General features: G+C 43.7%; 1 long non-coding RNA gene across 5 annotated transcripts in view; it reads left to right on the top strand.

The window, feature by feature from the left end:
• Positions 1–14,823, top strand: part of LOC112551739 — a 67,070-nt gene that overhangs the window by 7,554 nt on the left and 44,693 nt on the right. For all 5 annotated transcript variants that reach the window (XR_003096048.1, XR_003096050.1, XR_003096049.1 and 2 more), the window contains exon 3: positions 12,868–13,002. This is a non-coding gene — a long non-coding RNA (uncharacterized LOC112551739). The remainder of the gene's footprint in view (positions 1–12,867; positions 13,003–14,823) is intronic.

The following is a 14,823-nucleotide window of genomic DNA, read 5'->3' as shown; positions in this document are numbered from 1 at the left end:
CCTTCTGAGGAAGCAACTCCCCCTGTGACCCTGCCCCCTGCTTTTTTTTTTTTTCTTTTTTAGAGGACCACACAAAAAAAATCTTCCCACTAGCATGTTTGCTTAATGTGGGCCATGTGTTTTATAGTCAGGCTCAGTGGGAGCTTTTAATCAACTTCATAGTCGGTTTCCATTGGTGAGCACATGCTGCTTTTGGCAGCAGCTTAAAGTAGGTAATGTATTTAGTGAGAGATCCTTGTATGCAATTATAAGACGAGGGGGGCTTTTTCCCCATGCCAGTTGCAGGGGGAGCCTCATCTTATATTTGAGTAAATATGGTAAATATATTTAAAAATATGGCCTACAGCTTTATAGGTGGTATATGCAGATGATTCTCTTGACCTTAAAGGTGTTTATGCAGGTTGTAAATTTAGCTCTAAGACTTCAGCCATAGCCTAGTAACTAGTGTATAGCTCCACAAGATCCCTACAAGCACTTTTTAAAATAATAGAGTTATGTGAGGCACCTGTAGTCTTCAGGGATCTATGCTGAACTGAGCGACTGCTCAAGCCACTCCAGTGCCTGCCTAAGCACTTTTGTTTAAGCATGTATCTTGGCTATATGATGTGTTTTGTGGGCCAAGTGCCTTTTTATAATTTTAAAAGTCTCTTATCTTTTAATTACTGTTATTAGTTGTACACATGCTAATCCTTTTCCTTCTATCACAAAACCCATGATTTTTGCTTTAGGCAAATGTTTTCCTTCTTCATTTTAAAAAAGATACAGTACATATAAAGAATTTGTCAAATATGTGCAATGTTATCATTCCCTGATTCTCAGTTACCACTTCTTTTTAGACTGCTTTTCCTTGTATTTCCTCTTTGGCTTAGAGGAAATAATTCCCATTTCAAGTATCTTGTTTCAAGAGTACAGTCTTGCCCAAGGTCATACAGGAAGTGAGTAAAGAATTGAACCTAGTTTTCCCATCCAGTGCCCATGCTTCCTCTCAATAACATGATCCTTTATATATAGTATTAGTTACTGTCTTGTATTAGCTTTGGTGTTGAAGGGATGGACTACAATTCAGTTATTTTTGGGCTACACTATACTGGCAAGAGCAATGGCAGAGACATATATACAGTTGTCTAACTCAGAGAGCACACTCCTGTCCAGTTCCCTTCTTTGGGACATGGTAACCTAACTGGTCCAGGCTTACAAACCAGTGTAGGACTCCAAAGCCTTCCAGGTCATCTATTCATGCTTCTTCCAAAACTCCATCCTGATGAGCACCTTGGTTTATATTTTAATTCTTTTGGGACAGTTAAAGCAATATAAACTTTGCATAGGAACTTCTAACACATACACAAACAGTTTCCCTTAAATAGCTCGGGAAACTACAAATCTAAGCAAATCACCAGACCACTCTCGTCTCCTATCCCACAGAGCTAGAGTCATGCCAAGGTTCTGCGAGGCTTTGGTTTTGTATCTGTATCCTGGAAAAGAAGGCCTTACTTCTCCAGCTCTGCCTTTCTGTTTCTGGCAGTGAAATAGCTCTTTCCACACAGCACAAATACAATTTTGGTCATGAGCCTCATGAAAACCCAAATCCTCATTGTGCTGCATTCATGTGCACAACATGAAAAAGGACAGAAGAGTCAAACAGAAAATAAGCCACTTTAACTTTGCTCCAGCATTTTGACAGGACCATAGGATTCAGCAGTCTTCAGTGTATATCATCAAAGCGGGGTATCATCTGTTACTGAGAGGTTCAAGGAACCCTGACCTTCCACACGTATCACTCATTAACCCGCTATGATGTTCATTCCAGCCACTGCTGCCTTTATGGCATTTCCCAGGGTTGTTCTTATCATGATATTTTTGTCCTTACTCTTGTGATCATCACTGTATTGTCCAGTCTGTTCCAGTCATCCTGCCTGAGGGTCCTAAGCAATGTTCTATAATTTTTTTTGGCCATTCCTATCCCACATTTCAGTCGAGATTGACTGTGTTTTAGGAGCAAGATTGTTTTAATCTTTGATAGGCTTAACACAGTGCTCCAGCCACAGAGGAGCCTGCACGGAAATGCAGATTCCATGCATTTACCATGTTTCAGAGTCATCTTAAGAACATGAGAGGCAGAAGAATTAGATAAGGCAAAGCCAAGGGGATTTTCCTCCTCATATTAACACTACACTAGCAACTCCAGTTATGGATTGTTGCCTTTGTAGTCAGGGGCAGTGTGGTATTCAACACTACTGTAATGGTGTCCGCTGGTGACAAGAGATTCCTGTTGCTGAATTTTTGCAGGAGGTTGGGGAAGGATATATAGAGACTAAGTGTCTGAAATGGAGCATGGGATGCCAGAAGCTCAGTAAGATGGACAGAAACCCACACAGGGCTTCTAGTAGGAGAGAGAGGCCTGAGGAAACAAAGGTTATGCTGCGAAAGAGGACATGAGCATCAGAATGGCACAGGAGACTCAGAAAAAGCAAATCCAGATGGTGGCACCAAATGATCTAGCAAGCATGATCTGAGCTAGTGATTCCCAACCAGAGCGCTGCCAAATCCTTTGAAGGGTGCCATGAGATGTGAGGAGATGAGCAAATAGGCAGAAGCTCATACTTGCCGCTGCCTGGCTTATCCCCTACCCCTGCCACCCAGTCCCTCTGCAAGGAGGTAAGCACTCTGATATATCAATAAGCTTTTGAAATCGGGTGCCACTTAGATCACAGAAGTTATGGAAGAGTACCTCAAGTCCAAAAAGGTTGAGAACTGCTGATTCGAGCAGACAGGAGAGACAGGAAAATATTGGTGGGAATGCAGCAAAGGTAAACAACAGTGAGAAAGTCAGAGATGCACAGAGGAGACATGGGAACTACCAGCCCCTGCTTGTGAACATCATTTTCTCCCACTTTTAGCAATGACTATCACAGGCAAGGACTCAGGGCATGACTGCACAACACCCAGCTTCAGGCTGTGCACCACTCAGCAAATCTATTTTTCAAAGGGTTAGCTATCAAAATTGCAGTTCAATGAGATACAGAAGCTCCTGTGGACACATTACCAATAAAGTTCCTACTCCAAGGCTTGGATGTCAATTCTTTGCTTATTTGTTTCACTGATAACTTTTCCTCCGCTATTTTCTGTTGGTAATATTTTCTTTCCATTGTTTTTATTCCCTTTGGGCTTTTTACACTTGCCATCTGTCTTCTTTTTTAATTATATTTTTAGCATGAAAGTATGTAAATGAACATAATGGGGAAGAAGATAGGGACGTGTGCGCTGAAGATTGACAGGCCCTAGGACTCGACTTTCCTTTGTCTCCCTCACTGGGGCTTGGCACCATCCATGCTGATCCTTATACTCTGTTTTCTCAATGAATACATTTCCACTGCTGGTGTGAATCCTGTCACCTCCAACAACACACCCCACCAGGCTCACATGCCATATGCAGGAAATGCTGTAAGACACAGTTGCCAAGTATCTCTCCTATTTGTATTTCCCCACAATTTTCAATGTGGCTGAGATTGGTTTTGTGCCCCCTGCCAGGAAAGGAAAGAGAGGAGCCAGATGAACCCTCTGGGATGCTGATCCCAAACTTTCGAGCTTGCTAAATTCATGCTGAAAATGTTGTATGGTCAGAAACACCAGGAGAACCCTTTGTGTGTGGGTTACTGGTGGTCCTAGAGATGTGTGGAAATGGGAAATTACACAACAGAAAGTTAATCAAACTTTATACAACCTATACAATAGCTCCCTGGGGTTCATTTCAATTCCTTTGTGGAAAGTCTGCTTATTTTTTAATCTTGAATGAGTACCCACTTGTATGGCAAGGCGGCTATCGGGAGCTGAAGTAGCATCTTCAGGACTAAAAGGGAGAATCCCTGCAGCTTCCTTGCAGTGCCACCGGCAGACTATAGGGGTGGGTTAGTTGCTACTGCCACAGATATGGCTGCACTGATTCCACTTTATAAAGCGACCTGTCCAAAGCAGTGCAGCGTGCATAAGGATACCACTCCGGAGTAGTCTGTTTGCCTGAGGGTCTGTGAAACCTAAAGAATGACAGTTCCTTTAAAAGAACTGAGCTCCTCCTATAAACTCAACCCAAGCTCTTTGCGCAGAGACGGGGGTTAGAGACCAGACCATTAGAGAAGGAGCCAGGGATTTGCTAACGTTGATTCTATGGATCACGGATCATGCTTGTGTATCCCAGCGCATCAACACAGCCCATGACCTTCTCCACTTTCTGGTCTGGGTACCTCCTTCTGCAGGCAGCAGATTCATGCTGTGACTATGCTGGCATTTATTTCCCGTCTGGCAAGTGAAAGCTAAATCCTGAGGCCAACTGGACAACAGAAGCCATGGATAACAAGTTAATACTATTGGCCTGTCAGACATGCTATCGTGTCTGGTGCCACAGCAGTACCTGGCCCCTGTTAGAGTAATCATCATTCCCATAGATTTGTCTAGAAAGTTATCCAAAGTAACATCTGTGCTTTGTCTGGGATGCAGTTCCAACAGGAGACATGTCACACTGAAATGGAGAGCTGAGTCCTTTCTGCATAGTTCTCATTCAGGATGACTTGTCTCTGCTATTTTATCCTTTTCCATCATTTCAAAATGTACATTAGACTATGCTAACAATCCAGCTCCTTTATACAAATTGCATGTTTGTGAAATCAAATGTTCCCTAGGAAAGGAAACCATGGTATTCAATAATAAGATTGACACAGCAGTTACACTGTATTCATTCTATTGTGTGCTAGAGCACAAGCCCCATGGTACATTACTTAACATCATACCCTGATCAGAAGCTTTCCCAATATCTACAAACAGCAGAACATCAGCATCGCTTTGTATTCCTGTAATGTATCACAATCCCCCTTTTATTTATAGTTTAAGAACTTATAGCACAATTTAATAAAGACTTAGAAATTACAAAAGAACAAATCCATTTTAAAAGCTCCCCCCCACACACACTTTTTTTGAGGGAGTAGGAGACAATGCATAATTGAAATGTCAGAACAGAGACACTATGCTGTTAAGAGGTGATGCAACTCCCACTGACCTCCCTGAAAGAAATACTAAAACTAAATCTGAACTTTTCCTATATTTAACAATCTTTGGATCAGGTGTTCTAGTTCATTTTTGTAGACAGAGGCAGCCAGTCATTAAGCTCAGACTGATCTGGGACTTTATTTGTTGCTTTATTCCTCTACTTTAAGTCAGTGTTTCTATTCATTTCTTTGGATTTCAGTTGGCATACAATTGAAATACTACAGTAGTAAATTAGACCCTACCAACAAGAACTTCCCCAAAATGCAGGACCCAAGTCTGTTGGGCCTGGTGTTTTGCTACTGTCACATATTTGGAAACAGAATTTAGGAGATCTGCTTTGGGTTTCCAAGTATATGGAGTACTTCCAAGGCACAAGTATTGTTAAATCATCCCTGTGTCACCAGAGGATCCTCCTATAGATGGTAAGAGTAGCTTCAAAACCAGAATGCAGCTCAAGACTGAGGTTGGGATTTTAAACCCAGTACTGAGTATAGAGGCACTGGTGGATTATGCAAAACTGAGATTCTGCTGGTGAGTAATTGGTACATTTTCGGATTTAGCTGGTTGATACCAGAAGTTTGTACCCAACTAAGTCATGTGAATAAGTCAATTTGATTACTAGGGTAAAGAACAGTTTAAGAAAATAAACAAATGTGTATGTATGCCATGAAACAGATATGACATATATTGCGATGTTTAAAAAAAAACCCCTCTGCTTTACCAGAAGTAGCAGCATGTTACTTCAACCCAGCTCTGCAGCATCTGTATAGATCAGGTGTTTCAGTGGGGCTTTCAGCTAAAACTGATTCAATCAGCTGTTAGATAAAAGGGCCAAAAAAGGCTCAGTAAGGCACCTGATCCTTACAGACATCAGGCGAGCTAGATCCAACTAAGGTGCTGCCTCTTCTGGACACACATATGAGAAGCAAGCAGGGGTGGGGGAGAAATGAAGAAGGGGCAGCCCCTAAGTCATGGTAGCAGCAGTAACTCCCAAAAGTTCCTGTTGTGCTTGATGCTGAGAAAAAGAAATGTCAGCTTGGAAAACCACTAATTTCTGGCAAAGCATTAGATCACATACAAAATTGGATTGATCTTTGTATTGGATCACATTCACTGGCTACTCAATAAGCAAGCCAAAGTCATTTGTTCCTTGCTGAAACAAATACATCGCTTGTTGAAACCGAAGCAGAATCAATGTTGAATTTCTTTTATACATTTTACAGACACCTCATGATTCTGTGCAAGGCAGATAAAACCATGCTGGCAGCCCATGTAAACTGGGATAGCTCTGCTGGCCTCATTACACCGATCTATACGGTGCAGGAACAAGTTTAAATTTCAGTCATTTTGTTTGGTAGAATATAAGTACCTTTGTCTTGTTACGCACACTAACAAATACTGCAAAAATCTAAACTGCTTCAAAATCTGCTGCTCCTGGATTAAAAATACCAACAGGAATTTGATCCATCAGTTTTCTGAGTGATATCTAATCACATGACTGAGTAGTGTCACTGTTGGGGACCATCATTCCAGCTCTCTAGAGTAGTACTTACTTGTAAGAGAATTTTTCATTAATGCTTTTCTGCTTCTGGTCTCTAGGTATCAAAAATAAAATGCAGTTGGGAATGAGACTCCATTTGCACTGCATATTGAAATGTGCTTTCATGCTCGTGCTTAAGTATAGATGTACACGTCCTTGTTCTGTATTCACACAAATATTGGCTACTAAGGTTCTGCAACACATCAGTCAAAACAAGTGGATGTTCTGTAAATTGTACAAAGCTGATTCCTTGTCAGGGGGAAGGGCAGTAAAAGGGGAGTGAGGCACTTTATTTGGATGTCCCCAGAGCACAAAGCTCTCACATGCATCAGGCAACATGTATAGCATTTCACAGGATGGACCATCCCTATTTTCTGTCACCATGTAATGATTTCCCTACTTAAAGCATTTAAACAGATTTGAAGAGGCTGGAAGAGCCCAATAAAATAATGTACTCTGCCCTCCTGCGTAGAACAAGCCATAGGCTTTCACTTCAGGATTCCTGCATTTGGTTCAGCATGCAGAAAGAGAATCATTTTTCAAAACAAGGTTAATAAATTGCTAGGCTCCATGAGGGTATGCAGTTGAAAGCACTTCTCCAGGGATAGCTCCAGCTCCAGCAAACCAAGGAACAAAATGAGTAAATTATATAAATGTACTCCAGATGTCAGAGGCAGAAGGTACAAGAGACCTACAAGGTATAGGAAGGATAATGGATCCATTATAGTGGGTGATACAAAAGATAATCAAACAAGACATGTCTGTTACTTTTATAGAATCATAGAAAATTAGGGCTGGCAGGGACCTCAGGAGGTCACATCTAGTCCAACCCTCTGCTCAAAGCAAAACCATCCCCACCTAGATCATTTCACCCAGGGCTTTGTCGAGTCAGGTCTTAAAAAGCTCCAAAGATAGAGATCCCACCACCTCTCTAGGTATCCCGTTCCAGTGCTTCACTACGCTCCTAGCGAGAGAGTTTTTCCTACTATCTAACCTAAACTTCCCTTGCTGCAACTTGAGACTGTTGCTCCTTTTTTTGTCACCTGCCATCACTGAGAGCAGTCCAGCTCCATCATAGGCGACCGGTCTTGCATTGGGGGGACACACCAGTCAGCAAGGGGGGGAGGGGAGTGGCTGCACCACTTCCAGAAGTCTCACGGCCACTTGCAGAAGTGGTGCAGCTGCTTTTGCTGACAGCCCCACTCCCACCTGCTCCCCGCCCATTGCCTACACAGGGAGCGTGGCCTAACAGGGGGTGCACGAGTGCTCTCAGGGGGTGCATGTGCACCCCTGTGCACCACCTACGCATTGCCACTAAGCTCCATCCTCTTTGGACCCACCCTTCAGGTAGTTGAAGGTTGCTATCAAATCCCCCATCAGTCTTCTCTTGTGTAAATTATTGGTGTAATTTAAACTATACCTGCACTTACAAGTATGGAATGGCATTAGGTCCCTTGTGTCTTTAGGAAATATATTAAATTAAATGCACCAGGCAAAATAAATTTGATTACTCATTACTCATCCCATCAGCACTAAGTTCAAGTTATTAGCATTATAACACCTGTAATAATTTCAAACAGCACATTTTACCCCTCTTTTAGACCCAACTCTGCTGTTGCCTGCTGGATGACCTTGGAGAAGTCCTTACAGTCTCATGCCTCAGTTTAAAATAAGGATAAGGATGATTACCCACCTTGGGAAAGCGATTTGAAATTTAAGGACAAAAAGTGCTATGTAAAAAATGGGTGTTCTCCATTAAATTGTTCCCAACTTACTCCAGGTTAACACAGAATTAAATTAGTTCCTTGCCCATGTTTCATCCTTCGGCTTCTTCAGTCTTTACTTGCAATAAATATTTTGCAGCAATGGAAACCCTTCAGGGTAGATAACCTATATCTCTTTTTTTGGAGTAAGACACAGGGTGTGAGCAGATGTTCATTTCCACCAGAAGAAATTTCTTCCAGTAGGAAAATAGTTCAGGAGCTGGACCATACAGTTGCTCCTCCAGCCGCATACTATACTCTGGGCCACCCTCGCCCTTAGGGGAGCCCATTAATTGACAGCCTGTCCTCTCCGCTATCTGGAAAGGGGACAGGCTGTCAAGGCACAGTTGGCACCTGCTGAAAAGCCACAGACAGCCAGCATGGGAATGCTCAGTATCCCCTGCAGAAGAACAGCCCCTCCTTGCACTCCTCCAGCCTGAGCCAAAGGAATGTAATGAGGCGGAGGAGCACACTCCTCTGCTGTAGCAAGGCTCCAGAAGCCTTGCAGCAAGAGCTTTGCAGCCTGCCTTGCTCTGTGCAGCTCCAGGCAGGGGCATTGCTCTGCCTCCTGAGCCTTGCAGCCACAGCAACCTGCCTCATCCCACACAGGTCTGGGTCAGCTGGAAGGAAGCTAAAGAGGCCAGGACTGGCTGGGGAAAGCCTTCACACACACAGTTCCCAGATCCTGCAGCTTCCCATTGCTCCCCTCCCACACCACTCCTCTGAGCAGCAGGGGGGTGGCAGTTTAATAGCCAGAGAGACCAGGAGTGAGGTGTGTGGAGGCTTTCCCCAGTAACTTAAAAGCCAGTGGCTGAGATTGGGGCTTGGGGAAAACTGCTCCAACCTGGCTGCCTCTTGCCATCCCTCCACCCTGGTGAGTGGTGAGGTGATGATTTAAAAGCCAGCAACTGGGGCTTGGGGACCCTGCTTCCAGTCATCAGCTTTTAAATCACCGCCTCTCTGCTCATTTGGGTGGTGGAGTGGCAAGAAGGAGCTGGCAGGAGCCAGGCTGGGGAGATCCTGGAGCCCCTGTCCCAGCTAGCTTTTAAATCACCATTCCACTGCTCATCTTGGCAGCAAGGGGAAATGGGCAGGAACCGGCAAAGCCCCCTGCCTCATCCTGAAAACAGGGACTGCCCAGTTTGGGGAAGAGACAGGGAGTCAGTTTTGCCTGCCTGCTGTCTTCCAGATGTGATCAGCTTGTACTGCTTTCAGTTCCAAAGCACAATTCTCCACTGTTACATGTAGCTCACAGAGTTCTCCTACACTGATAATACAACACAGCACACCAACAAGCGGCCTACACATCCTAACAACTACTAAAAGAAGAAAGAAATTAAAAGTGATTTATGAGTGAGGGAAGAGATGAGTTTTTTAGGTGACAACTGAAATAAAGAAAAGACAAGAGAAAAGCTAGCAGTTCTGGGTGGCAGAAACTGCAGAGAATAGCAGTAAGATCCTGCAGCATGAGAGAGGGGAACTGTGCTAGGGACCAGAGAGAGAGAAGGGGGGTGGGGTGGAACGGAGTGGACTGGAAAAAGTCCATAGACATTTTCAAACTAGAGTCTGAAATAATGGACTTAAGCAGTGGGGAATGCTTGGCCACTTCCTCCAATATATTTTTCAAGAGTAATTTCATTGCTATCATTTTCCCTGCACCTGCTCAGAGGTCTTGCAGGAGTCTGCTTCTCCAAATTTAGACTGATAAGAAGTCAATGAAATTGATCCCACTTCCTCAAGGGGCAAAGCTGGCCCTTCATATTAATGTTATTAACATTGCTTCCCTATTAAATATTTTAGCTGCTGTTAAAATAAGTAAATCTTTAGATTGCTGGGAATTCTGTTCTCTTACGGGGCATGTTCTTATCCCTCAAGTTCATGTTTTAAGCAACTGCCACAAGTGCCCTAGCTATTCAGGGAACATTATCCAAAACATGCAAAAAGAACAAAACTAAATTATCTGATTATTGCCCTTTAGACTGCAGAGCTGCCAAGTTACAAGTGTATGGTCTAAGACATATAGTAACAGTGTGCTGTCAATGCTGGTGATATTTATAAATGCATTTGGGGGTTCTGACATTTTCCACTGGAGCAGCTGTGTGGAGAATTGGAAATCATGAACAATTACTCCTAACTGCATGGTTTTCCTGCTATGAGAGCTGACACAAAGGCTCTGAGTTAAAAATATTGGAGAGCAAACAAAAACCTGAATTAATCAGAATGCCTCTTTTCAGCTGGATGCTGATTTCCACATTGGTCTCCTGCTCTCTTGCTTCTAAGAGCTGGTATTTTCAGTTTGAGGTCTGATTTTTATTTTCATTAATTTGGAAAGTTAAGGTTAGTTTGATAAAATGACTTAAGTGCAGCTTTAGGACCTGGGAAGAATGTAAAATTGACCCCTGTTTTTTTATGCTTATGGGTCTTTATTACTAATTAGCAACAAAACTATTATTTTACTCTATAATAGCTGACCATTTTTTCTATGCTGTCTTTGGGTATCAATAGACGTTGCTAAATGAAGTGGGTCACCTGTGCCAGGATGTGTCCCAGCACAGCTGATCCACTTCATTGGATGAACCACACACACATCACCTGTTGTCCCGCCCAGTGATCCGCCTGGTCACTCAATGGGTGACATGTTCCCCATTTGCAGACATGTGCCTTGGAGGTCCCCTGTGGCACATCTCAAAGAAGGGAAAGTTGGACAGGTGCTCCCACGACTTGAGGGGCCCAATCCTTTATGGGAATTCCCAAGGAACAAAAGATCATCTGCCCAGGGTGCCCACACCTTGTGCCAAAAACCTAACAGATGTCTGTTGCAATAAAGCAAGAGAAACTCTTACCACCTTTTGTTGGGTGTGCCAATTTGGGCATGTGTCACATGAAAAATGGTATAAATATCTGTTTGCTTTCCCTATGTGTCACCATGAAAACTGTGGCACAAAGGTGACATCTATCTATACGCTGCGTTGCTACCCCTGCCCCAGTTTTTGAAAAATTTGCAAAAATGAGCATCTTTCAGAAATTTCAGAAGGGCCAAATTGTTTTTGTAAAGAAGGTATTGACAACCCATGGGTATTTATTTTCCTGAATACTTTCCAGACCATTCCCCATTTCTGTGATTGTACTTCACAAGTACTGAATCAAGAATCTGGACAGATTTCAAAGCTAAAAGACAGCTCTTTTCAACTTGTTCATTACTGGCATGGTATGAGACATCACCTGTGTTCTACCTGGCACGGTTTCTTCCACAACTTGACAACTAATATACCAAAGAGAACAACCAGAGATAAATAGCAGGATGCTTTTATAGTCTGATGTGGGTACACAATCTGAGTGTTTATATGAAAACCAGCTGTTCCCCCAACATGAGAACCAGTAGCTGCTCACATGCTTGTTTGTGAATATTCCATAAAATGACTGGGTGAAGTGGCCAGTCAGGAGCTGAATTTATGTTGTGTGCTTTCTTACACTTCCCAACCTCTGGGAAGGGATGAATGACTGTTTTCTGGTACAGTAAGCACAGACCTAAACATTTGAGCCCTGAATTCATTCTTCTCAGGATTCAAAATGGCTTGGTTTCAAGGTTCAAAATGATAAAGCCTCAACCTCAGTGTCTCCCTAATGACAGAGAATAGAGAACTATTCCTTCTTACTTTGCTGGTGGAGTGTGGTCTAACACAGCCGCCAGTTATAGGGCAAGAGAAAATTTCCCTTCATCTGTAATGAATGGAGTGGGGATAGGGGAGCTTGATATTCAACTTCTGTTCCTCAAGGATCTGGAATAGTCATGGGCAGGGCTATGGAGTAGTGACAGGAACATGCTTCATTCCTCACGTAGGAAGAAAGTCTCAGGCTGTTCAAATATAAAAGAGCAAGCGATTGCATTCAACAGAAGACCTTGTGCTGGTCCTAAAAGTCTCTGTGAACCCAAACATGAGCATTATTCTCCAATAGTCAGCCCAACTCAAGTTGTTCTGATATTCAGGTCACAGCAAAAAACAAGCCGCCACCACCACCTCCTGCCCCGCAACTACTTGCAGTAGGATTTGGTTCCACTCTATTAATGGTATTTTGCAAACTGGAAAAGGATCACTAGAAGTTCCCATCCATAGCTACCTCAACCTTTCATGATTATGGAGACTGTTAGACCACCCTATTCCCTGTTCTGCTGTCCTTTTTGTGCACAAGCTGACTGCGCCAAACACTAAGTAGATTTTTTTTTTAAAGCACGTAAGTCACATAAGAGTCAAAGACTTTGGAAAATTGTGTCCTTTGTGATTTGTTTAATAGCTTTTACCCACGCTTCATTTGTCTGTAGCATCATATAAATGATTCATAAAAATGCACCACACGTTTGTTTGGGTCTTAGGTTTTGATATCTGACAAAGAGGAGGCAGTTTTTTGCTCTCCCAAGCCTTTTAAAGGTGGTTAAAAGGAAAATTGGCTTTCCAGAGAGCTGTAGCATTGTTACTCAGGTAGGAAATGTGCGCTGCCAAAACCATCCATTGTTTCTCTTCTTTTCAGATGAACAGAGCATTCTGCCTTGTAAAAAAGAGGAGCTCCAGTGTGGTAACGGACTCTGCCTCCTGAACTGGCTGCGCTGTCACTACAAGAAAGATTGTGGAAGAGACTACATGTCCATCAAACTAACATGCTCAAGTGAGTTACCCTTCAATTTCCTCCTAAATCCAAGGGTGGGGAATGATTTATGAGCATAAATCTGTGTTCCTATTGAATCATTCTCCAGTATTAAACCTCTCATTAGATTTGTTTCGGTTTGAGGCTGTACAGATATGAATGTTTGCATTTATATTTATTTGTCTAAATTTCATTTATGCTGAAGTGGAAGAGTGGTCAAATATCAACAGTAGTAGAAATAAGAGACCTAGCCTTGCTAAGAATGTATTGAGCTAACGTTTTGTGAAGGATGCTGAAATTCCAGTTTCGGATAAAAGGGAAGTATAAGCCAAAAGCTGGGAATCTCTAAGAAGCCATTCATTGGTGCTGGGCATGATTAAGTATTAGCAGCTATGTGAAACCAGTAGAGAAGTAGCTGCAGGCCAGGTACTTGGTATTTGGAAATGTTAACGCAAATAAATAAATAAATCCTCAATCTGTTAAAACACTATTGAAGGGGAAAAAATAGGGAATGACTGTAAAAGCTGGGACATCCAACATATTCAAAGGAACTGTATGGTGCAAGCTGTAAACAATATGCCTAAAAAATAATATTATCCTCGTCAGGTACTTTATGGCATTGCTGATTCTAGTCAATAAATTCAGATAAAATATCAAGTATAGATGAAGAACAAGTGTGCAACACAGTCCATGATAACCATTTATTAGCAATTTTAACCACCTGAAATGTGTCTGTCCCTTGGTTTTTGTTCTCACTAAACTGCTGACTGCAAACTTCAGGAGATCTTCAGTTAAATATTTATATTTTGTTGACAGCATCTTGCCCAAAGGAGAGTTGGTGTCAGAACCCCACCCCACCCAACAAAGCGCTGAGCATGCTCTATTATTCATTACATGCCAGGAGTGTGTATGGCCATCATTTTTTTCAGTTAACACTCTCATGTACACGTCACCCAAAGACTGCATACACACATTCAGATATCATCCAAGACAACTCTCCCAGGTTTGTTTTCCAGAGAGAAAAACCGACGTGTACAGAAGTTCAGACAGAGAAGCAAAGAGCCTCAGTGTGGATGCTGGGCAGCCAGGGGTCCCTAGAACTGGGGCAGGCTGGATGTGGCCCACAGATGCCCACCCTCATGCACAGGAGGGCCCCAGCCAACATGCACAGCTTACAGGTAGGGCCGCTGCTGCCACTGCTGCAGCCGCCAGGGGAAGTGCTCAGCTTCCCCAGCCTCCAGAAGCTCCTCCTTGTGTCCCTGCTGCACCGCTCGCTCCAGGCAGCAAGTAGGGAAGCAGCAGTGAGCAGAGGAAAGCTACAGCAGAGTGGGAGTATGGAGTGTGGCACTGGGGCTGTTGGGATCCCAGGGCCTGCACCCATTGGGGCAGCTGGAGTGTGGCGCCCAGGTTGGCCTGGATCCATTGCATGCAGCTCCCCACAGCTCACATGCACTGCAGCTCCCAGGACTCGCACCACTGGGGGGAAGCCTCATGCAATGGAGCCAGCTGCCTTCCCCACTTCCCTGCTGCCACGTGCTGCTCCCTGCTTCCCGGTGGAGTCTTAGGAGCTGCATGTGGCGGTAGGAAGCAGGGCTAGGCCACCGTCTCCATCAGGTGGAGCTTTCCTCCTGTGGCATGCGAGTCCTGGGAGCTGTACATGAAGCATGGGGAGCCCGTGTGATACATGTGGGCTGGCCCTTGCCATCACCACATGAAGCTCCCAGAACTGGCTGGAGCTGGGCTCTGCCAGACGGCTGCGCCTGCACAGGCCATGAACACCCCAAGGGCCCACTGCCTCCTGCTGCTGCGGGTGGCAGGGGCTGTGCACCATTGGGGGGGGGG

The sequence above is a fragment of the Alligator sinensis genome, unplaced genomic scaffold (genome assembly GCF_000455745.1).
Source record: "Alligator sinensis unplaced genomic scaffold, ASM45574v1 scaffold349_1, whole genome shotgun sequence".
Classification (NCBI taxonomy): Eukaryota; Metazoa; Chordata; order Crocodylia; family Alligatoridae; genus Alligator; species Alligator sinensis.
This window is presented reverse-complemented; position numbering and strand designations above follow the sequence as displayed.